Source organism: Haliaeetus albicilla, chromosome 8 (assembly GCF_947461875.1).
Source record: "Haliaeetus albicilla chromosome 8, bHalAlb1.1, whole genome shotgun sequence".
Classification (NCBI taxonomy): Eukaryota; Metazoa; Chordata; class Aves; order Accipitriformes; family Accipitridae; genus Haliaeetus; species Haliaeetus albicilla.
The window spans coordinates 36501683-36526887 of NC_091490.1; the positions used below are offsets into that span (position 1 = coordinate 36501683).

Genomic DNA, 25205 nt, shown 5'->3' on the forward strand with positions numbered 1-25205 from the left:
ATCCTCCTACATTCCTCCAATAACAGAATAACAAACATACAGCATCATCAACTCCAGAAAGTAAAAAATCACAGATCTAGCTTCAAAATCTTTGTTTGGAAGAGTTCTCTCTGTGTGTACACACACGGTTAACAGTTTTACAGAGGTATATGCATACATGTGGAATATACATAGTTTGTATTGGCCAAGGTGACTTGTGGTCCTTGGAATATGTGTGGCTTGCCAGCTTTTCACAAGGCATCTGCTGCAGCGGAGCAGGGGCTGCTATGTAATCTAGATCCCCAGCCACACAAAGAAATGGTCCAGCACCGTTTGCCAATGCAACTGTTGCTGGATCAGCATTGGATGTGTCATCTGCTCAGCCTGGCTCCATCCCAGGACTCCATGGCAGGATCCCTTGGGTGACACCTGGCATGTCTCACTTGCAAAACCCACTCAGATCTGCCCTAACCTCTTTGAATTAATGTTGCTTGTATCTTAGTCTCTCAGTCATGTGAAGATTTTGTAATGTGCTACACAGGATCAGCTAAGATGACCTAATGACCTTGCGGCTCCCTTCTCTATGGCTGCACGTAATCAGAGAGCACACCAGGGGTGAGATGCTTCTCACCTAATTTTGACATCTAAGAGACACTTCTCTGAGGTTAAGGTGCTTGTCAAGACTTCCCATGATCGTCACTGGGGAGAGATCAGCTCCTCCCAGAAAGCTTCTTCCCTCCTGCAATGGTTATCTCATATTCTCAGCTGTAGAAGGACCCTACAGGACTGTCTTAGGTTCAGACAAGTCATTCTTAAGTGTTTAAGTGAGGTGAGATGAATTCCAGCTCGAGTGTATGGGAATTCATGGACCCTGCTGTGAGACCAGTCTTCAGTGCATTCAAGTCTGTTCTTTCTCCCACAGATGCGGAACTTGGATCTGCAGCCCTAGCTGTAAAAATCTTACAACTCTGAAAGCCTCTACTGAGGACCAAAGTGAAGGTTTCGGAAATTAGTCCATCTTGGACCTTTTAGCATTTTCCTTTCAGAAGGTATGGGCATGGATACTCCTGAAAACTCGGTGGAGTACAAAATTACACTGATATTTGGCTTGTACCTCCCGCAGATAGACATGATGAGTTTCCTGGGGGGTGATTTTTGCACTCTGGATTGATCAGTTTACCAGTAAGCCAGGGTTGACCCTCTGTTGGGTCTTATTAAATAACACACTAGTTTTACTTATGGATCAGTACGTGACTGCATTGCTAAATAAACAAGTGCCTTCTCCTAAAATGAGGGTACCATTGGCAAACTCTTAAAAATCCAACCCATAAAATAAACAGACTCCAGGAGTTACCTGTGACTCCCGCCACTGCAGTAACTTCAAGGTAACAAGAAGTCAATAAACCCCCATCAACAAAATCCCCACTGGGATCCAGCAACTGAGACTCTGAAGCAGCAGTCATCAAGAGAAACTAAGTGATTCAGTAAAACATTAAAGTTCCCAGAGGAACCATATTTGGGTTGCCTTGATTTGGTGAGAGAGGCAGCCCTGACCACTTAGCAAAGGCAAAACATAGGCCATTGAGGAGGCTTCTGTTTGGATAGTGTCTGTAGAGCCATTTTGCTATCTGACTTGCTCCCTGCCTGTGATTAGGCTATGGTATCATTCCTAGCTGTCTAGATGCCAAGGCAGAGGGACCCTGAGGAAGTGAGTACTTTCTCACCCTACACTAAGTCATTTCACTACTCGGGTAGGATTTGGTCCCTGTTGTTCTGTTCTCCTCAGTCTTGTATATCGCCAAGCTGATGGCTCATAGCACCTTCAGTTTGCAGCATGCAGTAATTCTGATTTCAGTGGGCAGAGCAAACCCTGCCTTTGCTCTAACGTAGCTGAGATCAGTAATTAATTCTCTCTTTTTCTGGGCTCTTTCAGCATAGGCAGCTTTGTCTGTCTCCCCCAACAGACTGCATACTCTACAGCAAGGAGAGAAATACCACCTCATAAAAGATGGCTGAGCACATCATTTCAGTGATCCAAACCAGCCATGCAACAGCCAGGACAGGTACATGTACCAAACAGAAAGGATTTAGGAACTAGTGGACTAGTCTCTGTCACTGCCTTCTCAGGTAGACAGATCTATTTACAGTTAGGCTTTTATGGCCTCCAGCATCTCAGCATCAGAGCATGTTGTAATAATTAGTACACTGATCCTTTCCACCCCACTGTCAGGTGGGGAAGGACTAGTTAGCTTCACTGCATGTATGGGAACCCCAGAAAACAGAGTATGTTCATCTCATCTTACTTCAGCTGTTTAGTCCAACTGATTATTACAACTGCCTGATAATCGAGGAAGAAAGGCCAGTAGCTCTGCAAGACTTTTCAGTCCATCTGATGCCATTGGGCAAATCTGACATTAGGAATATCCTGTCTCTCTCTGCCGATCAGTGATTTGGTCTTAAGCTGGGACCACATACCTAATGTTAAATGAGTTGAATCTCACCGTGAGGGAAACCTTGAGGGAAAAGGGTCCGATGCGTTAGAGCAGGGAACAAACCCAGCTCTCCTTAGTCACAGCCATGTGCTCATAGGACTGAGCCATTTTCTGTCTTATTTGTATAAACTGAGGGGATTTGGGTTTCCAGCATGGTAAACAAGGATTTAACTACTTCCTTCATCCTCCCAAATAACTTTCCCTGAAATTAACATGGTAAACAGAGCCCGCACTCTCAAAAAAGCCTTTCTGCTCAGTGTTGGTTTTGTAACTGATACTCTGCTGGAAAACAAGCAACTCAGATTTCTGCTAAAAACAACACAAGGGAACCTCTTAACAATAACATTACAAGCAGTCCTACACTCTGCTCTACTGGGTCCTGTGACAGAAGAGTGGACAATGCACCCATGGATGGATTTGTAATCCTGTGTGATAAAGAAGTGCTAGGGCACTGGCAGCACACAGAGAGCGGCATAGAGTGCCTCGCTCCCCTCTGGCTTTGTGCCCTGCTTGTCAGACAGGAGTGGACAGAGCAGCATCTAGCACCTGGGATCAGGAGCCAGAAAGAAGCTGTGGCCTCATGCTGGGCATGTGTGAGTTGCAAAGTTGGTGGCGGGAAAGGAGAGGGATGTTTGACATAGAAAGCAGGAGACTTGACAGGCTGGAGTATTTTCATCCTCAAACCATTTTGAGAATGGCTGTCCTGGTTTCAGCTGGGATAGAGTTAATTGTCTTCCTAGTAGCTGGTATAGTACTATGTTTTTGAGCTAGGTATGAGAAGAATGTTTTCAGTTGTTGCTAAGTAATGTTTACTCTAAAGTCAAGGATTTTTCAGCTTCTGATGCCCAGCCAGCAAGAAGGCTGGAGGGGCACAAGAAGTTGGGAGGGGACACAGCCAGGGCACCTGACCCCAAGTGGCCAACGGGGTATTCCATACCATGTGACACCACATCTAGTATAGAAACTGGGGGGAGTGGAGGTGGGGGGATCGCCTCTCAGGGACTAACTGGGCATTGATCGACGGGTGGTGAGCAATTGCACTGTGCATCGTTTGTATATTCCAATCCTTTTATTATTACTGTTGTCATTTTATTAGTGTTATCATTATCATTATTAGTTTCTTCTTTTCTGTTCTCTTAAACCGTTCTTATCTCAACCCACAAGTTTTACTTCTTTTCCTGATTTTCTCCCCCATCCCACTGGGTGGTGGGGGGAAGTGAGTGAGCAGCTGTGTGGTGCTTAGTTGCTGGCTGGGGTTAAACCACAATAATGGCTTTCCACTAATGACATTTTAGGAAATAATAACCTTTGTTTGTAGTTAACACCCTTTAAGGCTTAACTGCACTGTGAACGTTAGAAAGTTGTTCTTTCAAATGAAAACTCTCACATAACTAGAGAATGGAGAAGTGGGTCTAACCTGCCTTTGCAGATTGTCCTTCCTTTCTGTCCCATAACAATGAGTGCACACAAATAGCTTGATGTATCCATAGAAACACAGTGGCAGAAATCAAAGATCAAGACCAAGGTGACGAGTAAGGAGGAGGCAGAGTCATAGACAGGAGAAGACCAGGGATTGTGTTACTCCTTTTGACTGGGGAGTAGTGAGAAACTTGCTGCTGATCACATAGTCTAGGAACATGTGTTGGAACTTTGCCTTCTAAATGTCTTTACTTAAGGTTAGGCCTAAAAACACAAAGCAGCTTACAGCACTTTCATTCATAGGTCTCAAAGGGTGCAGTGCAGAGAGGAGCATATGGTAATCCCTTACTGTAGAAGGGAAAACAATGGCCCGGAGTATTGTATCACTGAGTAGCCAAGTTGGGAATACCACCTGAATCAATCCTGTCTCTGGACAAAGCTGCCACTTCCCTATGACTACAACAGGTAAGTTTTTCGCAAGCTGGGGCCAGGTTTTCTTTGGCATGCTGCATACCTTTCCTTCACAAGGGAGCTGAGAATGAAATGACAGCTAGCAACCAGCCCTCAGCCAGGGCCTCACTGCTGCTAGAGGCAGAGCAGGGCCTGCAAGGAGAGTGTCTTGGTACAGTAGGACGGGAGTTCCAGCCAGGACGGCTGAGGTGAAAATCCTGCACAAATCCATATGAGACACCCCTGCAGCTCAAGACATCCATCAGCTAATCCTCCCTTTGGCAATCTCCCCACTTACCCTTTCCATCAAAGGAGCTTGGATTACAACGGCTGCTGTCTTAATGAGTGAGACTCTGAAGGAGGCTGGTTTCTCCGGGACAAAAAATAAAGTACTTTGAACTATCTGAATCACCTTGCCTCTTAAGAGAACCAGGCATTTAACAAACTGGTACCATGCTTCAGGAGGGAAGTGAGTACTAACCCAAGGAGCTGTGCACACAGACAAGTTGGGGCCAAGAGAAGCTAAGAGCCTTGTCTCATGCCACGAAGTAATCATGACCTGAACTGGGCACAGAATGGGCATGTCCCACCTTGCAGGTTTTTGAGCAGATTGTGAGGCCAAGGCCGTGGCCATTCACTGTCACTACAGACTTAGTGGTGTTCTTTGGCAGAGGAAAGGTGTTAACTCACGTTTCCTGGCTGCACTCCAATTTGGCTGACTATATTCTTGCTTGACTGACTTAAATTCCTGCCCCACCCAACAAACCAGTTTTGACTGTTTGCTGATTCCCCCAATCACTTGCTGTTGGTTGTGGAATGGCCCCTCTTTCACCCTGGAGTTCACTGCATTGTGTTGCTTAAATGATCTCAGGTTGTAAGGTTATCTACCATGACATTCCCTGTTCTGGAGAAGCACGTTTGCAAGATGGGTTCCCACCCTTTCCTTTCCAACCCTTGGAAGTGTGGCTGTCACAAGGAGAATGGTGGAGTAGGGTGTTCTCATGTGCTGTTGCAGAGCTGATGTGCTTAGAGGGGGCTTCCCAGTTTCTCAGTTCCTCTCATCACCGTTTTCCCTGTTAACTATCGGAACAAACTGTCCATGTCCCTCTAATCAAAGAAATGTGAAGTTAGCAAGAGGCCCCAAATACATTTCCTGGCAACAAGACAAAAGTAAGTCTACTGAGAAGTTTATGCAAAGAGAATATTTCTAGTGTATACAGTTCTGTCTTGTTCTCAGATGCCCATACCAAAGCAATTACTGTATGGGAGATGCCGCCTGGCTGGAAGAACCTGTTCATTCTGGGTCTGTAATGGAGTCTGTGAGGAGCTCAGCTTCCTGGTGTGGAAGAAGGTAAGTGTGTGTGAGGAATGGAGGCTGGGACATGTTTATTTGGGAGGGTAACTTTTCTGGGCTGGGAGCCTACTTTTTAATTTATTTGGTGGTCCGGGAAAATTCATCACATCACATTCTTCAGCTCCTGTTTCCACTGAGGTGATTACATCACCCCAGAGTCTTAGCTAGCTAACAGGGATGCAGCTGTATAAAGCACAGGCTGGCCGTTTCATGATGGCAGAGATGCGGTTTGTCCCTAAGACAAACAAAGTTGCACAGGAGAGGTAGAAGTCTGGGTCCAACCAGGGAAATGCAGATCCAAGGCCAACTCTGAACTTCGAGCCAGCTCACGGATGGTTTTTTCCATGTCTGCTTTTACCCCACCCTTGAGCTCCTCACATTGGATCCAGAGACACGTGTGGCCTCTATGTTCCTGTAAGCACAATGGCTGCTGTTTCTGGGTCCCTGGGAGAAATGCCCAGGACAAGTACCAGGGCTTTCCAAGTGATAACTGCAAGGGTCTGAGAAGCAATTTGATGGTCTGGAGTTGCAGGGCATCTTGGCTTCTTGACAGCACTGTATTTTGCAAAACAAGGATGAGGGATCAAGGCCCACAGGAGTTGGGGAAAAGGCTGAGACACAGGGTTGTGGTAAAGTGCTGAGAGCTGAGGAAGGTGGAAGGGGAGAGCTCTAGAATGTGGGGTTTCCATGGTACAGAATCAGTGGCTCTCCCACTCACATACTCACTTTTTGGTGTCTTCCCACATGCTAGCATGAATACAGGAGAAAACTTGGTGTCTGCTGGGTTCCAACCCCTTGCTATTCAAAGGGACATTGGGGTATTTACTCGTGGAGTCTCACAGCACCTCTGAGAGGTGTCCAAGAATTTTACCACCATTTCGCTCACAGCGGTGGTAAAGCAGTGCAGGGAATCGCCTTTCACAGCCAGAGAGTGCGGCAGTGTCAAAGCATCAAAGCCAGAAGGAGAAAACTTGGGGCTGCCTGGTGCTCAGCTGACTGTGTTCTCCTCCAGACCCTGCTGCTTCCTCTGTGGAATGCTGAATCTGCTTCTGAAACCCATGTCTCATGTTTCTAATCTATCTTTACACCAAAATCTTAACAGCAGTTTAAAACTGGCATAATTTGTTTTGATAAAATGCATCTCTAAGCTCTTGCAGACAGGGATTCTGTTTTCAAAAGCTGAACTGCTCCTCCTGCAACGCAATGCAACCATACTCTCAGAGAGTTAATAAATCTATGCGTGCCCTTTAAAAGAAGAAATCAGGAGGATTTTTTAGATGTTTTTAGGCAAAGGGGGTTTTTTTCTTTTTTCTTTTTTTTCATGCAGCCTCCTTGGTAACCAGTTAAAACAAATTCCTCCAGACTGTAAACTAGAGATAATGGAGTTCGCCTTTAATCTCGGTCCACTACAGATCAAGTTACCTCTTAGAAATTACTTATCCTGGCCAAGCAAATGAATTGGAATTGATGTTCTTAATTGTTTTCTAAATTGCTGTTCCCCACTCCCTTCCTCCCCTTCTCTCCACACAGCTGTTTTGCATCAGAGTCTAGTCTAATGGGTACTGTCACTCACACGAGGGGGTGAAGTCATGTGGTCATAAAAGAGAAAGATTGGGGGAAGAGAGGGAAATACCACCCAGTACATTATCTGGCTGTGACACACACAAATTGAATAGAAATAATTCCTCCTAGGGGGCTAGTCCCAACAATGGACACAGTTCGGTCTTGGGCTAGAAAAATGTGGAGACTCACTCCGTTCTCTGATACTCGTTTCTCTCTCACAGAGAAGGAAGATGATTAAAGTGCTAGTTTGGGACACAGGAAACCTGAGTTGAAACTGCTGACTTTGCGGCAACCTCCTTTGTCTGGTTTTGTGCAAGTTGCTTTGTTTATGCCTTAGTGGCTGCATTTGTAATACATAAATAATACAATTCCCTTCCTTTCTCCTCACGGCAACAATGGTCTTTCGTTAGCTGTATCTTACAAAATAGCTTAACCTGCTCTCCGCCTCCAAAAAGTGCTTCAGTACTCCCTGTGTTTACATATATTAGTCTCCAGCTCACTTGGAACTTGTGTTTGCAAAGCCTTTGGACTCTGGGAGCATCAGGCCAGGACTTAACACCAGAATCCCATTCCTCCACATCCTCTAAAGTGGGGACAGGTCTCAAGTCTTAAGCAGGAACCATCTCCTGAGGATATTCTGCTCATATAAAAATCATTCCTGCATGTGAAATGTATGCAAACAAACTATTTCACCAACTTCCGCGTCCTGCCACTACGTTCCCTCCCAACCTATAAATGACTAATAATCCCGGTTTTGCTGCCAGCAGTTTTCCAGAACTCAGCTGTTCCCTTTCAGACCTTGTACTTCTATGGACTGGCAACTGTTTTCTGCTCATCTGTCCATTCAGAGTAGAACGTAAAAGAGCAGAGGTTATCCTCTTCTTAACCTCTCCCAGAAGGTCTTTCTTGACAAACAACAGTCTTCACTTACTCTTGTTACACTGTCAAGTTAGTTTTCTGAGGGAGTCCAGGGAAATGGGGAATTTGCTGCCCACATAAAATCCTGAAGTGCCTGCTGGGAAAGCAGCAGACTTTTGGGTACCTGTTTGTAATATCTGAGAACACTGTCTAGAATAAGTCCAAGAAAAAATGGCAGGAAAGAAGTTTTATACAAAACAAGTTAAAAAATCATGCTAACTGCTGGAAGTGGTGAGGAAAGCCAACTATTTTAAGTGTGGAGACTTTTTCCCTCCTTTTCAGTAAGGAGAACATGGATTGCTTGGGCTCGCTGCGGCACTGCACACAATTATCAGGTACCAGATCACTGTTGACATTAGCAAAATCATGTGCATTTATTTTGCAAATGCTAGCCTGTGGGAGCTGCACATTTAGCATTCTTCATAACTGGAAAGAGACTCTAACACTGGCTGGCCTGTCCTTACAGACACAGCCACTCTGTTTAAGCAGCCTTGTTTCTTAGGAAGTGTAATGCAAATAGTTATGATGATTCATATTAACATCACAGTGCAAATACCCTTACCTCCCTGGAGAAAGGAGAAGGAAAAGAAAATCTACCTGTGACAAACCTTAGTTACATGCCTGGGAGGTGACCTGATGTGGTTATAGAGAAAATGGTGTGAGAATCCAGAGGGGATGGATTTTGCTTTGCTTTGCTCTTCTGCAATTATTCATCTCTGAAACAGGTAGGGCCAAGAGCTGGTCACTGTCCTGGAAGGTGCAGGTGTTGGGTGTTGTGAGTGAAGTTTTCAAAAGCATGAATGTGAGTTAGGAGCACAACTTCCATGTCTTGAATCAGGTACACCTAGGTGTCTAAATCTGGGATTCATTCAGCTGTCTAATAGTCTAAGTGCCCAGTTCAAAGCTAGTTTTCAGAGATCTCTCAGAACTCAGGGTAGCAAGACAGGCAATTCATGAGGCTGATACATCCTGCCCATCACAGGCACTATGCTAGAAAGCTAGTTGCTTCTATCAGCAATCCCAGGAGTGGTCCCTCACCTGGTTCTGTCAAAGTGATCCAAACCAGCAGACTTAGTATTTAAAGTGACTAAGTATGACCGTGGCTCTCAGGAGAATGACCTCTAGGAAAGGATGGCTACAAAAACGTGTAGGTAGGCAGTAGCATCCTTTTTCTGCCTTCACATGCAGGCACTATTTTTAAGTCAGGGAAGGAAAGCAGAAAAAAGGTGATTAGAGAAATACTCAGGAAGGAACTCTGACCTTCTCATCACAGCTTCCTTTTATCACAGGAGGATTTTTCTAACTGTTAGAGCTAGAAGCTGAGATAGAAGCTAGAAGCTTGAAGCTTTTTGCTTCTTACCACATTACAGTAAGAAGGAATCTGCAACCAGAATTTTGCTGAAGAGGTGCCAGGAAGAAGGGAACCCAATGTGCTTTTCTGTAGCAGTGTGAGCTAATAGCAGGAAGGAGAAAAAAGTCATTTATGTCAATGAAGCAAACAGATGTGACCCTTAGATGGTGCTACCCTTGCTGACATTAGGTACTTGCTGACTCCTTGAATAGCCCCATTCAAATCAATGTAACTGCTCTTGGAGCAAGGTTCTGCTCAGTGTTAATGAAGATGTCAGAATCTGGCCCATGGGGAATAAATGCATTGAGCAAGAAGAGGCTCTTTTATAACCTCTTTCCTACAACATGTTTGGAGGCCTACATCTGCAGCTGGTTCCTATCTCAAAGCCAGGCCAAACCAAGCCCCTCTCACCAGAAGATGCAAGCGCGACTAGACTTTTGGAAGTTCAGCTCCAGATCCAAACATTAGGCCTGATCCAAAGTCGATAGACTCCCACTGACCTAAACAGACATTTGGCCTGAGCCTCCGTGACTTGGGCCCATCCTGACACAAAGCAATACATGTTACACCAATACTACTGGCATGCCTGGGCCCATGTCTGTAAGAATCTGATCCCTTTTCTTTTTTTTCCTCTTGCTTTTAAATTTTTTTTAGGGAAGGGATTGGTCTCAGGGAGGCATAAACTCCCTTCTTTTCCATCCCTGATTGAGTATCAAACTCCTCCGCTGAGATTTCTCCATGGAGACATTGGGTTTTCCTGGCAGGCAGGGTTGCAAACTACTCAGCGGAATGTCTACAGCTCTGCAGCTCCAGAGGAGCCAGGAGGCTGGGCATCCCAGCCAAGGGAAATACTGCTGTCGTCCCAAGAACACTTTCATGGAGTCTGAGGTGCATACTGGATTAGAGGCGGCTAAGCTGGGTTCTTGGGAGTTTTTGTTGGTTTCCTTTTTCCCCTCGAAAATCTAAAGCACAGGGAAGAGAAATCCACAGACGAGGAATCTGGGGATCCTTGTGGATGTTGCAAAATGTGGTTTGTTAATGGATCTTTTTACTTCTGATACTTCTGGCTTGTTCGACACATACGCGCACATACACACATACAGAGAATAACTTGGCAAGCTTGTGTTTTCGTGGCACAGCACCAGGAAATGGGAGTTCCCCTCCCAACAGAGAAGATCAGGGCAATGAGGCAAAGGTGGGGAATCAGACCCAGCCTGAGTCTCAGTGGAGCGCTGGCCCGGACAACTCTTACACAAATAATCTCCAGGAGCTCTGAACCCATGCTTCATTGTGGACACAGACAGTGCTGTAGCAAAAACAGACTGAAATTGCTTCTCTTTCATGGCATCTGTAGTGTAAAAATGGTTTTCGTCCAAGACATTTGTGGTCGGAAAATCCTGACACCTCATAAATTATCTTAGAGGCGCAACAAAGCTTCAAAAAGATGAAACTCAATGCTGAGGTCAGCAGGAATTTTTTTGCATCTTCTGCAGTGGAGGAGCGTTTTCAGTCTCAGAAAAACCACCACAAAAAGAGGCAGCAAGAAGCAAGAATATTTCTTGGCATGAGAGCCTCAGTGCTCAGGGGAGTAAGGCGTCTTCTATTATTTATTTTTGGCCACCTCTGCGTTCACACATCATCAGAACATGATCCAAGCGACCAGGGGCAGCCTGATAGCGAGGTGGCTGCTGCGGTTAGGTGACACTTCCTGGTCCACCCAAACACTCAAGCTAATTACCCTTGCATAGTGCTGGGGGCTACATGGGTTGAGCACCTTCCAGGATTGGTCTGACAACACTTTATAGGTGAGGTGGGTGCGGGATAGGGATGAAGTACTGCAAAACCACACTAGGCTTCAGTGGGAGTTTGCAGAGAGCATGGAACAGTGTTGCGAGGAATGGTTTATGGTCTCTATCAGCTCATACCCATAAGCAGTCAGTTGGCATTTTTTAAAGCTGTTTTCCTATTCCTCTTGACTACAAATGCAAACCCACTGCTGGAGCTCTGGCTGCCCTGCTGCATGAGGCTAAGCAGGCTGCTTAATCCCTCACACCTTCCAATAACTATATCTAGTCTGAATGAGGACAACTGCCTGGCAGTTTCCCTTGGTCTCTTCTTGGATGTTTCTTCTTTGCTATATAGAGGAGAGTTTCCTTCTTCCATACAAGAACAAGGTGAAGGAAGAGGACGCCGAGGGTGATGTCACACACGGCCCTTTTTAACACAAGAACTTCTGCAGGTTCTTAATTATCATGTGTGGGTATTGGGGTGGCAACCAACTGCCCTCTGCAGCACATCAAACCCCGTGTTGCTGAAAACAGAGGGAAATTGAGGTGGTGCTTGAAAGGAGAATAGACACCTGGTGTCCAGGGTGACCTGTGGCTCCCCTCTTGTGGTGTGTGGCAGGAAGCACCTAGCCAAAGCCAGTTAGTTCAGGAAAGAAGGGCTTTTTTTGTGGGGTGAAAAGTGGAAGAGATGTTTCTAAGAAGGCAGAGACTCTTGTCTCTGTCAGGAAGAAATCATCTGTCCTGTAGCAGGGCCTGTTGCTGTTCCTACCAGCCTTACATATGCTGCCTTACATAACTGCTGCCGTCCTGATCCATGCCCAGCTTTGCCTTGGCAGGGCTCATGGCAGGAGGTCTGGTGTGCTGTGCGGTGCTGGAGTTGTGCCTGGAGCCTGGTGAGGGCTGCTTGGGAAAGGCAATGCCCAGGATGTGACAGCCAGCCCTCCTGCAGGGTCCCAGCGCAAGGGGGATGCTGCTAATGTAAAGCCAGTTTTGCAGGCGGGAACAATCCCCCCTGGGACAGTGGGTGTTAGGGTCATTACTTACCCCCCTTTACTGAGTGATCATCAAAATGGCTCCATTTTAATCTGTAGCATTGCCTGTTGCTTTTCTGTGTCTTATTTTGGAGAGTGAAGTTACAGGGTAAGATAAGAACTCCTTTGCATTTCTGTGAGTGGACAAAACTTTCAGATTTAAAACTTCTCTCCATATGTTCAGCCCTCCAAGTCCCTAGCAGGATCTGACCTCCCTGCCCACTTAGTAAATCAATGGTTTCTAAGGCATGTAGAACTGATTTTATGGCAGCAAGATGCATTTCACTAGATTTATGTTATTAAACTGGAGGGGGGGAAGCCTCCTTTTATTTGGGGCAGTCCTTGAGTTTTACAGGCTTGTTTGAGTAAGTAATTATTTTGGTAATGCTGGGGCCTCCTTTATTGAATCGTAAATGCATCCTGAACAGCTCTCGGAATAACAAGCAGACCTTTCCCCGAAAGTCTATGGATTGCCCTGATTAGCAAATCTGAACATCAGTAGTTTACTCTCTGATTAGCTTTGCTGCTGAGGGTTGCCTTGATTCACTTCTCTGGGGCTACTCACAAGATTAAGTGTGTATGTAAATGTTTGCAGGACCAGTGCCACATAGGAAAAAAAAAACAACCCAAAAGCCGTTTCTTTGGAAACATCCTCTCTGACCATGTTAGGAAAAAGGATCAGATAATTGGGATCTTTATGATGCTTATTATAAAAAATGTTCTGGAACTAGTTCAAGCACCAATCAGAAACCACATTGTTCCACTAAATCACTTTCAGATGCCATTTCAGATACAGAATACAATTACTCCTAGTTTAAAAATATAAATGTTCCCTTCATAAAACACACACACACACACAACTATTTTAATTTCTTTTATTTTTATCTGTCTTGGCTGGAGTTCAGGCCTTTCACAGATGATCTATCAACAGATTTTATACCATTTCTTTCTGCCAGGCATTGTGCAGAGCCCACCATAGGTGCAGAAGAGCTCTGCGACATGGACATTATTAGGACTTCACATACAAAAAAGCTCTTGCCCAAGCTGGGGGGCTGGAGGCCCAGGCTTGGATGTGTATATGCTTAAGAAATCAACTCAAAGCAAAACCTGGAACAAAGATTCTGCCCAAATGTTGCATTAAAAACCCACCCGGGATGCCTGGAGGGGTTCCTGGGTTGTCATTTTTTGTTACTGGATAGCTATGGGTTTTGTGAAACAAACTCCCTTCCCTATATGGTGGCCGCTGCTCACGTGCTCTCCTTGTTGTTAGGAGAGCGTGGAGGCCATCTATAATGAGCTCAAACTGGGAGTCTGGCCCTGTTCGTAATCAGGGGACCCACCCGCCATCCCTGCTGTTTACGTGCAAGCGCATGCTGAGGTACAGGCAAACAGGGAGGTGTGAAAAAGCTGGAGGGGGGAAAAAGCTGTTACATTGTGGGCTGGATGGGCTGGGTACCCTATGCTCGCCTGGGGTCGGCACAGCGTGAGCCCGCTGGCCCGACACAGCCCCTGGTTAAGATAATTTAGCGTTGGCAGACACGTGCAATCTCCTTCCGAGTCAACACTCAGACAGGCACCTCCAGAGGGTTTCTCAGCCTCTCTGTAAGGTGTGACTCATTTCCTAGGAGGGAGCATCTCTGCAGAGAGGTATGGAGGGAGCCAGAATAACTCTATAGCTAACCCCAGGGCTTTGGTAGGCAGTAAGCTGGCTGGAAAGGGTTCCAGTCTGCCCAGTGGCAGCCCTGGGGCAGGCTCCTGAGCCTTGTGCTTTCATGGTGTAGCTGCTGGGCTGCACAAAGGACTTTTCCACCTCGCCAGAGCACCAAGCTGCCTCCAGGTTGGGACTGTCTGGGACATTTCTAATGGAAAGCTTTGCTCGTTGTCAGGAAATCATCCTTCGTCATTGCTGAAATCCTTCTTGAGAGTGGTTCTGTTTTGGTGAGCCCAGCCCCAGCCACGAGTCTGCGGGAGCGCAGCCTGCTCTCCTGCCAGCCGGCTGTGTTGTTTTCCAGGGTTTGGGGCCCCTGTGCTGTATTCAGTCCTGCTGTGGGATGGGAAGCCCACAGACACCTGGAGTGTTGCCCCAGAATCCAGACAACCCCCCCCCCCGAGATACCAGATCCCCAACAACCTGGCAAGAAGCCCTGGGAACCTGGGATCAAAACAGGGATAACAAGGCTTAGCTTTCTACCCCAGGGCTAGGGATGCTTGAGGATGCTGCCATCTTTCAGATACTCCATGGGCCGTCCTTTTTTTAAATTTTTTTCTGGGGCAAGCAGAGGGATTTTTCAGCATCAGGGCAATATGGGAATCCTGAGAGCTGCATTTTGGAAAAAATTTATATGGAAACATTTTCATACTTTCCAAAACAAAAGATGCTAAGGGGTTTGTTACTAAGGGAAAATTCCTCTGCTAGTTTTGCAAAGGCTGAGATTTCTGAGTTTCCTTAGCCGCCGTTCATAGCTTCTTTAGGAGGGCCTTAGTCCCGACATTGAGAGGAATGGCCTCTGAACTCAGTGGTAGCTTAAATACAATGTGTGAAATCCTGGCCCCAAGGAAAGCAGTGGATTCCCAATGATTGGCACCAGCAAGTGAGATCAGGAACTCAAGCATGGGGCGTTAGCTGACGTTGCTTGGGCCTTGTGGTGGACTAAGGGAGCTGCTCTGAGCCAAATTCTTGGCTGGGATGACCAAAGGCCACTTTGCCTCTGTGTCTCTGATGGCTGGGAAGCAAAGTTTGAATGGAGAACAAAGCTATTTCTGACAAATGGATGTTTAGGCTGATGTAAAAGTTGAAGAAGCATTTTATAGCAGTCTGAAATAAATCTGAGAGAGCGGATTTTCAGGAGCACAGGCTGTTCTTCCTACCACCACTGATTTTGCAGTGGGAGCAGAGTCAGGCTGATGCAAGGTGACTGTGGAAATTTGACCCTCGGTGCTCAGGATTTTTAGCATTTCTGGCCAGAAGACTGGAGCTCTTGCTGAGATGTGATGACTTCTGTGATGTTTTGTTGTTACAACAGAGCCATAGAGCCTCGTTCAAAGGCCAGGACCCCCCTGTACCTTGCTACATCCCTAAAGAACATCCCAGAGATTTTTGATCCAACTGGGCAATACCCTACCCAAGTCAAGAACAGCTACAATCCACTTCAATGAGTATTTTTTAATTATTACATATTAGTGTCATTAATCACTGTGTTTTTCAGCAAGATGGTTGTGGCCTTTGCTGCAACATGCTGATTTCTATTTAAAAGAGAGGTTGCTGACAAATGTTTCACAACCCTTGTGTTACGATGCGCTTCTTACCTCAGGGATGCAAGTTTGCTCTGCAAATGGGAAACATTTTTCACTGATGTGATGGGGAAATGTTACAGATCCTGATGTTGCTAGCTAGAGATGTGTTATCAGGTTTGGGGCTATTCATGAGGCACTAGTCATTGGTAGCGTGTGATTATTCAAACCTCTCAGGTTTTCTACTTTTCAAGATTATATTCTAACCCTTCTGATTACAGAAAAATTTCTAGCACAATGAGAGAACTGCACTTGAAAGCCTAACAAAACCTAGAAAGCCAGTAAAAACGTGTCACATTTCTTGTTCTTTTCTTTTTCTTTCTTCTTTTCCTTTTCGTGCCTGCCTCCTGATTCAATACTGAGGTTTGGCAGCATAAAAAACAGCAGTGGGAAGAGAGCCAAGAAGTTTGTGCAGACGGGTTTAAGCTGCGGTATCAAAGGTGCAGCTCCACCCTCAGACCCAAACATCACCAGAATTCAGTTTCTGTTCACTCTGATGGTTGGGCTTGAGCTCTTCTGCACAACAAAGAAAGCTTAATTCACCTATGTGGAGGTGTGGAAAACCAAGTGTCAGTATTTATTAGCAGCAGTGGGATAAGTGCTGTGTTTCTAGGTATGTGCCTCTTCTGGGCCTTGCTCCTCATTCCACAGTAACATTGAAAATGCCAGAGGAAGCAGAAGCAGCAGGAGCAGAGGTAATGGGCTCAGAATGGTGCCAGAATGCCACGGGTGTGTTTCCTTGAAAGCTGCCCATGGAGAGGGCCCGTCAGCGTGCACCAACAGACCCATATTTCATTTGCACATAAGAACCCGGGATTGTCCTGGGAGGCTGCGTAACAAATGAGGCTCCATGGTCCGTGCGAAACCAATAACAAATACCGCGTTCCCTCCTACCAAGAGATCAGAGCACAGGGGGGTGCCTGCAGCAGAGGAAAGCTGGGACAAGCACAGAACAGCAAGGATGTTTGTTAGTTCTTCATTGTATCTCTTACCAAGCGTAACTAACCGCACCACCATCAATCGGGATTGTGACCATGGAATGAACCCAGTTTGGGGACCTACTGGACATTTTTCATTAGAAGATTTTTAAACAAGACATGTTATTTTTTGTGCAAATATTAAAAAGTACCTGTTTTGAGTATTTTTTCTGGAGAAAAGAAAAGCAAAGAAAACCCAGTCTTTCCCAAAATGAAACATTTTTATAATGTGAGAAAGTTCTGTTTCCATAGTTTTTGAGTGTTTTGAAATTCCGTATTTTCCAAAATGAAGTGTATTTGGTTATAGTTTTTGAATGTTTCAGAAAATCAGTGTCAAAAGTGGAACATGTGTGCTCATATATCTAGCAATATAGTTTGACTATGAGAAGTTTATTTTCAAAATATTACCTCATCACCAATACAGAATGTTTTTACCCATTCTGGAAGAGCAAAGGAATCCAAAATCATGGAAAAATCTCATGAGATGGAGGACCAGAAAGAAGAGGAAGGCAGGTGGCAATGAAGAGAAACAGAGGAGAAGTCTTTACGAAGGAAACAAGAAGGCATTGAGTGAAGAACCACCAAAGTTAAAAATGGAGCAAAGCAGGATGAAGCTGCTTGCAGGATAGATTCCCTGGTGTGGAGAAGTGCTGCATAGGAGGATGACTCTGGATAGTCCACAGGCCTTGACCCAAGTTCAAAAGGTTGTGCAAGAATGTTGATGGCAAGGAGGATGGGGATGCGGTGAACGCTGTATTGCTTTGTTTGGATCTACCTGTAAGTTAAGTTTTATGCAACCTACCATAAAAAGTAACAGTGCAAAAAAATTTTGCAAAGCCTCCATGTCATGGGCTTTGACTGTCACGTGTCACTGAAGAGATGATCCCTAACTTAGAGTTTCTACAAGGCTGCAGGGGTGGGGATATATGTGCTTTGATTAGTAGTGTGAGCAAGACACAGAGGCCTGGAGGTCTGGTTTCCGTGGAGTGGTATCAGAGCTCCTGGGTTCAGGATGTGCAGGGAGGGCTCCCAAAGGAGACAGTGCTGTAAGCTCCAGAAACCTAAGGAGCACTGTTCCTGTGCGCTGCTGGGAGCCTGGAGATCATCCAGAATAGGGGCAGAGCCTAGCTTGTAGCACGACAACTTCTCCACGGCCAAATACCAGAGTGGGACCGACAAAGGAGGAGGATGAAGATGACGTGCTTTACTCCCAGCACCTCTCCGTCACTGGCAGGCAAACCTGTCCCCAAGGGCAAATTCTGCAGAGCCAGCTGCAGCCATCCCCCTCTGCAAAACACACACACAGTGTGGGGTTTCAGAGGCTTGCAGGGGCCTTGAAAACCACCTCTTGGGTGTGCTCCAATCTTGAATAAACACTTCAAGGACACCACTGAGGTCCCCTGCCTCTCAGGCAGCACGAGCCAAAGTGATAAAATTGGAAATAAAACCCCCAAAACAAACACAGAGGAAAGAGGGAGAAAATGCTGTGAGGCCCAAAGGGCTTAGGATGTGGGTACTGCTGGGCTTAATTGTCTTCTTCCTTGCTCTGCAAGGAGGAATGTTGCTGGGACAGTGTTGCTGTCTTTTGGATTGTTACTGGTTGGGGAGTTTTTTCATATTTTTTTCTTCCCCCAAAGCAAACAGGCAAGTGACGTAAAGCAAATGGAATTGCGGTTCTGAAGTTGGGAAGTTAGAGATGATCCCAGGCTGCAAACTTCGGATCTGGGTTTTGAACCTCCTGTGTAGCACAAGGCTGTGGAGGCCTTCAGCTGGGCTAGGTCTGCTGCGTGGAAGAGGGGTCGAGTGGCCAACTTCAGAGTCAGGTTCAGGTTTGGATTCTGAAACAAACCTCCCTCACCAAAAGTTCAGGGTTGTTCCCGGAGGCTCAGGAGGGAAGAGCAGATTCCAGCCCTTCTCCTCTAACAGGTCTTGGACTTACTGTAACAGTTCATCTGGGCCCCTAATGAGGAAAGCCATCTTCTTTGTGATGACAGTTAAATATGTGCTCAGGCTCATTCCTCAATCAAAGGTTTACATTTTATTAGGTTTAAATTATTTCTGTACTGTGGGTGCACCCTGATTTCACAAACGTTGCAGGCTGTTCTGGTTTGGAACATGTGGAAAACTTCTAAAGCAGGTAGATGTCTTTTCACAACCTGCGACCTTGTTTCCATTATCAGCGTTGAATCCACACCATTGACTTGTTCTACAGGGGTGTGAGGGGCTGGAAACATCTGGGAATGACACAAAACGAAAGCCTCGAGCTCCGATAATCACTGCAAATCTGTGATTGCTCCTTGGTTTGAAAGCTGGAATCCTCCCCAAACTTATGGGCTGGCTGGACTGTCCATCAGATGGTTGGAAAGGAAGCAGTTATGATTTGATCAATATTTCAAGCAAATCAGTGAGGTTGATTAAAAGTGAACTCTGAGAGCATGTTTGCATTGTGGGTTAGGCGCAGAAGAGATTGCTTCGAGCTCTTTAAGCTAGGAGAAAGCATTACAAGTCAATCACTCCTCCTCATCCTCATGGCCTCCACAGGCACAAAGTTGAAGGGCAGTTCAAGGATATGGAGCTGGTACGCACAAAGTAACCCCAGAGTCTGTGATTGACTCAGGTCAGTGAAAGAGGAGTAAAGGGAGTGCAGTTATTGGGTAGGAAATAGGGTCCATGAAGCATGCAGAGATTTCAGACACTGGGATTTTTTGCAACATTTATTGGAACAGACAGGCTAAGAGCGCTGAGGGATAAAGGATCCCAAATCAAACAGCCTAATTGGTCTCAAATGGAGTGAATAAGGAACTCTCTCCATCCAAAATGGGTCAAATTGCATTTTAGAAGGAGATCTCTGAAATTTGAGTGGGAGGCCTGGATAGAAAAACGAATGGATGAACTCATAATTGACGTGGATTCCATTATGGCTAATACCTGTGTCAGAGCTGCCACTGAATATGGCCTGCAAATCCAGTCTGGGGGAATTCCCTTTAGAGATGTGACCCAGGTGAAGCAGACTATTTGCCATGAGCCTGTGAGGAACTGAGACTTTAATTGCAAACATATGGCTGGGTAACTTTCCAGCAAGTGAAAACTGGGGGATAGACAGAGACCTGCTCTGAAAGAGATGATCCAGAAGGGCTTTCACTATCTCTGATCCTCATAGTGGGTTTCTGTGCTCTCATATCACTTTATGCTGAACAGAAAATTTTAAAGAAAGGAAGCATGATGTCAAAATATAATGTTGGCACAAAGAGCCCAATGATTTTTGGAAGAACAAGGGTGAAATTAAGTTCCCTGTGATTTTACTTTGACATAGTTCCCTGTTTGTGTCTTCTAAAAGGCAGCAGTCTGATCTTCAGCTTGCTCCTGTCCTGGAGATGACGTAAGGTGGCTTATGTCGTGAACAGTTCTGCCTGGGGTCAGTTCCAACCTGAGAAGATGCCCTGAAGGACAAGATCATCACCCACTTGTGATGGGGACCAGTGTGGCTGCTTAAATTGCCCATGCTGGTGTTCAGCAAGCAGGGTGAGTGCACTGCAGCAAGGAGGACCTGGGCACCAGCTCCTGGATCTGATTGATTGCTTCCAGGGGCAGTAGGGAACACCTCTCGCTCCCACATCCAGGATAAGGATCAACAAAGGTGTCTAAGCACAGGCAGACCTACAAGGTAGCTGAGGCAAAGACCAAGGGCAAGGGCCTGAGTTTAAAGGCAGCTGCCATGTGAAGTGAGGAAGGTCCGTGTAGAGACTGCTCACAGTTATTTCACATCGTTTTTCACAGCAGTCTGATCCCAGCTTGCAGTTGCACTGTATCAGAGCTGGCCTGTAGTGCAGATGGCCAAACCCCAAGGAAAGGGGAGAGGCTGCAGAGTTTTTTGAGGGCCTTGGGAATGCAGACTGTGGGTTTCATCTTATCTGCTGTTACCTCTTCTGACTGTCCTGAAGGTTTTCCATGCTTTGCAGAATACCTTTAATGCTAGGAAGTCCGTGTGTGTTTGTGCTTTCCTCTGGGACCTGGAAGCATGTCCTTATGCATAAGGAGGGGCGTAGAACTATTATTGTGGGTGACTGGGAAAGAGCGGAGGTGAACAGGGGCTGGCATTGATCACAAGAACAGAAGGGATGAGCTCAAGGGAGTTTTCTTTTCTGAAAGTGTTTTTGTCAGGTGACCTTGACAGGACAAGAACTTAACAAGATCTACCTTGCGGTTGCTAGACAGGAATGTAGCTGGGTCGGTCGAGTTTTGTTAGGTTGCACGGCATCCTCTGGGTCCTGGCTTGGGAGAGGCAACTCCTTGGTGTCACAGATGGCCAGTTCACGTGGAACTTGGGCCTTTTCAGTGCTGAAGTCGTTTGACTCCTGGGTGTTGGAGGCTCAAGTTCTGGAGTGATCTGAGCAAGGCCTGTACTTGCTGTAGAGAAGGGATTTCTCCTTCCTTCAGCAGGCATCTAGGTAAGGTGAGCAGCACATCAAATGTCAGCTGGGAGGTTGGCTTTTGGAAGAGAACCAAAGATAAGTTTGAACAAATATGGCAACCTGTGAGTGCTGTTTTTGTGTCCATAACAACACTCTTCCATGTGACCTAAATATTAAGGTTTGAAGAGACGAAGATTGTAAGTAACTTACAGCCTAACTGCTGCTTTGTGATGATGTTTAGCAGTTCACACAGGCCAAAGCACCAATTTTGGTCAGGATAATTTTTTTAAGAGCAACGTCTGGGACATCTGTGGCAGAGGCTCTGGTTATGCCGAGTAGTCCTGCAAATGAAACCAAGAAAAGTTGGGTATGCAAAAACTAAGGCATTTGACAGTAAATGTTCCCTAAACCGGTGACCACATGTCTGAAAAGGAAGATTTATGCAAAATGGGAAGGGAAGTTTCATAACAGCACTCTGTAATAAAATAACAAGTGACGTATGCACACATGTACACACACACACTCATTCCAGATAAGATCAAATATCCAACACTCCAAAGATGAAACACTTTTCTATTTATTTTTCTCCTTCTGACTATGAAATATAATTTTTCTTGGACTGACAGTTCCAGGCAGAAATGCTGTAGAGAATTCTTTCAACCACTGCTGGGGGTGAGCTCTCTCCTTTGTCTGTACCAGTGTATGTACCCCAGGCCTTTCCTGCCTGTAACTCTTCTTGCATATCCCAGTCCTCCTGCCCCTCAAGTCCTGCTCTCTTTGCTCTATGCATCCCTTTCCAGGACACTGGAATGCATCTCCACTTAGATGTTCTGTTGTCAGTGATTTTAGCAGATAACACAGAGATAGGGATTGGAGTCGAGCCGTCAGACCAATGGTGGGATCTGCTGGAAGGGAGGAGATGCAGAAAGGAGAGAGAAAAGGAGGTAAAAAGATAGAAGTGGAAGGGAGGAGAAGTGAAAAGGGGAAGGTGGAGATGAAAGAGAAAGAAAGGATAGAAAAAGCAAGGATCCCAAAGAATGACAAATTACTTCTCTGAGCCATGTTATATACTGCATAATTTCTAGTAAATTGAAATATTGTTAATCTATAAAGGCTGTATTGTTCTCTTTTTCTCTTGGCCAACTACTGCTGACGTCAGCAGGAACTCTGCTCTGGGCTGAAGAAGTCGAAAGCCTAGCAAGCAAGCCTGGCACCCAGACTGGAGCTGGAAGTGGGATTTGGCCTCTGGTACAGAAAGACTTTGAGGACTCAGACTTAGAGGAACCCAGGGAATGTGAGGCTGTCGGGCAAGCTTCAGACAGGAGCTTTTAGTCAGTGTTTCTTCTACAAAAGCTAATAAAAATACATCTTTAAATCTCTTCCAGGAAGATGTCAGAGCTCTCCTGCAGAGTTAACGTGCCCAACACAGAGACTAGCTTAGTCATTATAGGATAAGGCATAGGGGTTTAAGTCCTACTAGGAGTTTGTATATAGAATCATAGATACCCTGGAAGCTTACTAAATGAGGTGCTGCTTACTCTGTGATGTGTATAAATGTATGTGTATGGGTATATATATATATGTATGTGTATATCATGGTGTATAAGCTTATGCAGCTATCTGTTTTCTCCCAATAATTCAGTAATTCTGCCTTCAGCTTTGCAGACTCCAGGATCCTGGCCAGCTGGAGCAGGAGGGGCTGCCAAGTCCGTCAGGTTGATGGAGCCAACAGGCTGCTCCACCTGACTGTCTGGAAGCATTCTTTTGCTCTCTTGGGAGGTTCTGAGTGCATCTCCATTTCCTCTGAAAGAAGGTTCACCCATGACTGCCAGCATCTATGTCAGGTCTTCTTTCCATGGGTGCTGCGGCTGCAAAACCTGGAGACTCGTGGCTCTTCTTAGCACTGCTTTAGCCATCTCCCAGCTGCACAAGCCCTGAAAATTTCCAAAATGTAGCTAACGAAGCAGATGAAAAGACACACAGGCTTTTGGCTAGTGCTATAGCTGCTTTACAGGGATAGAGGGGATAGTCTTCTCAAAAATTCTTTATATCTCACAACCTGGTGAAGACAGTAACAAACCATATTTTTCTGCTCTTTTAAAGGAGAAGAACTTCTTTGTCAACAACTGAGAAGATCCTGAAGAAGCCCAAGGTGCATGAGGAGGTAACAAGGGGACAGCTGAAATTTATGTTATTGTTAAGTTTCTATGCTAATCTCAGGAATGATCGTGCTGAGAAAGTAAATCCTTTGCAAATGGTCATGAATCTCTGGTATTCAGGTGCCCTGCAGGAGAGATGCAGAGACACAGAAAAGTTTTTCACCACTTGATCTCAGCATGTGGTTCTCATCTGCTGCTGTGTTCTGCCTGCTCCTTGCCCGGGACAGTGTTCAGAACTAGTGTATTTTCAAAAGTGATCCATATAGGGGAGAGCAAGGATATTCCTGTTTTCCCCCCTGCCCAGGCTAAACAGATTGCTCCAACTGCACCTCCCCTTCTGAGTCCTCCTCCCAAGCACAGGTGAAGGGTGGCTCTTCACAAGACTTGGAAGCAGAGGCTTGCACATCACTTGCATTGACAGTTCTGTTATCCATCTGTAGTCATGCCCTGCTGTTGGACTGCCTAATGGATAGTGTTGTCTCTTCCTGTGTTTCAGGCTCATTTTACAGCTGGAAGTGCTAGCCTAAGTGCTTACACAGCAGTGAGGTGGAGCCCCAAAACGGGAGAGGGGGACAGCAGAGAGAAAGGAAAGATAGAAAAAAGCACCAGCAACAAGCCCAGGAAGTTCAGTGAATGCATAAGCAGTATCTTCAGTGTGTGCTTGTGAAATATGTAATATGTAGCAGCGAGTAGCCTTACTGGTTCTGGCTGACTCAAACAGTAAGTGTCTCTTACCTGTCATTAATATGTGAGATGTTCACCCTGGCAAGGAAAGCTGTCACTTTTTGTTTGGCTCACTGTAGCTTGTCATACATAGAAAAGACATGCAACTCCATGCTCTTTCTGTCCTCCTTAACACAGAGGTTCCCAAACCATGGCAAAGATCCCTGTCAACCTTCTTTATGTCTTTTGGAGCACTTAGACTTTTATTGTTCAACTTTGAATAGAGTTTTTAAGAATAGTTGGTTCTCCAGACCAACTACAAACTTTTATAACCTTGCCAGCCAGCCATGGATCAAGGGTGGGAAGTGCTGTTTTGACCAAAAAGGTGCCAATTTTTATTATTTTCTCTTTGATTTTTTAAATATAACAAGAATTCTGCTGAAGAAGAACTGCATGTAAAAAGGAGCTGAGGAGTAATGAAGAAGCAAATGGGAGATCTTTTTTTGCTTACGTGGAAAGGGAGCAAAAATAAAACGGCTGCTTGTGGAAACATGGAAGGTCTCCAGTGTAATGAATAATAATTTCAAATATATTTTCTGAGATCTGAACAGTATTTATATGCAAATACTATCTCAGAAGGTAGTGGAAAAAATAAGTTTTCCTAACATTGGCTGGGAAACAGAATTTGCAGTTCTGGAAGACTTGCGATTTCCATAGGAACCAGATGAGATGAAGTAGAAAGACTTAACAGAGGTGATTAAAAAGTATTTTGTACTGAAAACAAACTTTCTAGCTGAATGACAGAAATTACATTTAAGGGAGCAAATGGCTTTCTAGCAAGTTTAAAAAAACATGCCAGTATCTGCCCTTTGGTGACTCTGTGTTAGGAAGCCTTAGAGAGCAGAGAGCTCAATTGCAGAGCACAAACTTAGAGGAACCATGGGAACAGCTTTTGGGTGTCACATCGAGTTGGTGTAAATCTAGTTTATGCTACCAGACTTTTGGGGCCTGGTAATATTCAAATGCATGCAAACCCCCACCCCCGCTTCATAAACCAAGACAGGATCTTCACTATTTTCACTTGCTCTAAACAGTGGTTGGAGGTGAGTGATATGGGCAGAACACTTCATCCCCACTGTCTGGTGTTTGGGAATTTTAATGAGAGAAGGACTTATGGATGATATCCTGCATTAAAGATTTGCCTAATTTTGTGTTTTGTTTTGGTTATTATAGCAGTAATAATTTTGTGGTTTCTGTACTCACCTTCCCAAAGAAGGGAGCCATTACAAACAAGCAAGCTACTTCCTCTGCTATTTCTGTTTTATTTTATTAGTGAGCTAAAAAAAAAAGCTTTGATCT

The 25205-nt window shown here is 45.4% G+C and overlaps 1 long non-coding RNA gene across 2 annotated transcripts; it reads left to right on the forward strand.

Moving 5' to 3' along the window:
• Positions 1–469: 469 nt before the first annotated feature.
• Positions 470–24396, forward strand: LOC138686474 (uncharacterized). Of its 2 annotated transcripts, none has more exons than XR_011325865.1 (6): positions 470–1028; positions 1913–2042; positions 4194–4355; positions 5578–5691; positions 23128–23176; positions 23680–24396. It is a non-coding gene; the product is annotated as an uncharacterized lncRNA (long non-coding RNA). The 2 variants fall into 2 exon arrangements; XR_011325866.1 differs by having other exon boundaries at positions 1944–2042.
• Positions 24397–25205: the final 809 nt, after the last annotated feature.